Raw genomic sequence first — 2,233 nt, 5'->3', positions numbered from 1 at the left:
AGGACATGAGAAAGTAATAACATTTTAGGTAAAAGGCTGAATATGTTTAGGCTGGAAACTTCTTTGTGCAGTATGAAATATCCTGACTTTAGATACATTACATGTACATTAAAAATTATTTTGAGAAGATGAACTAATAGTTTAAAAATATACTGACTAATTACATACCTCTACCTATGGAACTGCAAAAACAAGCTCAATTTTAGCATATAAATACATGACATGTCACATTCAAAATTGAGGCACACTACAGATAACCAATTAAGTGCAGCAATGTATCATATTAGCAGGAAGTGCTCCACCAATCTGCAGTTTCCTCATGTAAAAAGATAGTGTGTTGTTTCCTTTTGCCAAAACATCCTCTATACCCCATCTTTTCTTAATAGTTTAACAAGCAGTGGTAGCAAACAAGTGACAAATATAACAATATGTTGCGGATTTAACACCAATTTGACTCAAACATAGCATCCAAGAGTAGTTTAGTACACACTCGCACAAACCAAACTCTCAAGACATGACATAATATTAAAGTTTGACGACACCGACACTTGGTTCTCGGGACTTAAATTCAGAAACATGAAATAACAATGATAGGCAGCGTAAAAAGCAGTATTATTGCCATCCCAGAACTTATAAACTTCAAGCTTCATTGCTTCTGCTCCAGCGACCAGCAATAGTTATGCAGAACCGCAACCAACAAAAGAGAACATCTGGAATATGAAAATTAATTCAATTGAGTGGCTCATATGGGTAGATAGAGTCATAAAGAAAATTATTACATTGACTCACATCAGCAGGGTCCTTGTGAACAAGGATTCTGAATGCGTTATTTGATGAATAAAACAATATCTACATGTGTTTTGTATGCCAAGTTTATTACACTGATTCACAGCAGCAAGGTCCTACAAAAACAGTAAATTCATGGTGTTCTAGTTGTGTAACTGATATCTAACTAAGAAGTATATTTTTTAGATTACCAAGATGAATAAAAAAGAAAAGCCCCACTGAGAAGAACTGCTTCTCATAAAGATCTAAACAAATGCCAACCAACTCGATGGTCCATCCTAAAATATTCTACTTTTTCATGATAAGCAGGTTAATCGTGCACAAACAAGATAATTGATATTCCAACAAACGACAGCTAGCTTTCAACTACACAAGATCCCTGTAGTTCTAGTTTTGGTTGCAAGGCTGTCACTAGATCCCTGCAGTTTTAGTTTTGGTTTAGTTGCAAGGTTGTTAGACTTATACTAATTTCAGAAGTTCAGATATTGTAAAATTCATACTAAACAGAACATCTAAATTGCACAAGAACTCTGTAGTTTTAGATCATATAAAAACAAAGCACAACAGGACTATCCCTGAAAATGAAATACAGAAGGGTCATTTTCCAAATGATACAAGTACTATGCTTCTTATCAAATTAGCCACTGTAAGCTCTCAGTTCACCGGTAGAGAAAAGGTTAATTTATCCTTTATGGCACACATATCATATTGTATATGCAATAGTCTATGCTTTAAGTCAAACATTTATCATTCATCAGAACAAAAGATTCACATCTATTATGTTCATTTATGTTCCATAATGGATTGCAAACTAAGAGTCGATTGTTGTAAAGAATTTGTAGGTATCAAAGAGGGAAAGTTGTACCACCAATTATCAAAACCACTTAAATGAGGTCACCAAGGTGGGAAGGGAGGGAGGGAGGGAAGGAGAGAGATACCATCTTGCTGGGCTAATAGCAGGTTGATAATAGGTGGAGGCATTGGGATTCCAGGAAGCATCGCCTCCCAGTACACCTTTGGTATCTCCTCAGAGTTTGGCATCGCCGTTGTGACCGCATCGGTGAAACTCGCAAGCCAGACTCCCTCTCTAGTGACCTGCGTGCATCAGAGAACATATGGATAATTTTCAGGAGCGAGAGCTTGGGTATATTATACAAAACACTACTGTAACATGTGAGTAGGAACAGGATGACCCCAGGTTGCAATCAAGAACCACCGAATTAAGAATCTAAAATGAGTAAAAGAAATTACATACAGAGAAACCCCAACAATTAGGCAATCCATTCCCAGACATGATTAATTTGCAAGCCCAATTAGCATTATACCTCACAGTCGGAACAATGGTGGTTGCAGCACTTCTATATGCTAGCACAAAGCATCCAACTCTCAGCCCGCACTCCGCACCCTGTATCCACCCGAGCAGAACCAGGTGAAACAAATGAAGAAG

The 2,233-nt window shown here is 37.2% G+C and overlaps 1 long non-coding RNA gene across 1 annotated transcript; it reads right to left on the bottom strand.

Annotated features, from left to right (window-relative positions):
- Positions 1–606: 606 nt before the first annotated feature.
- LOC119306212 lies at positions 607–1,862 on the bottom strand. The gene is made up of 2 exons (XR_005148893.1): positions 1,725–1,862; positions 607–710 (listed from the first exon to the last, which is right to left on the bottom strand). It is a non-coding gene; the product is annotated as an uncharacterized LOC119306212 (long non-coding RNA).
- Positions 1,863–2,233: the final 371 nt, after the last annotated feature.

Source organism: Triticum dicoccoides, chromosome 1B (assembly GCF_002162155.2).
Source record: "Triticum dicoccoides isolate Atlit2015 ecotype Zavitan chromosome 1B, WEW_v2.0, whole genome shotgun sequence".
NCBI classification, from domain to species: Eukaryota; Viridiplantae; Streptophyta; class Magnoliopsida; order Poales; family Poaceae; genus Triticum; species Triticum dicoccoides.
The sequence above is the reverse complement of the archived record's forward strand: the minus strand, read 5'-3'. Positions and strand labels throughout refer to the sequence as shown.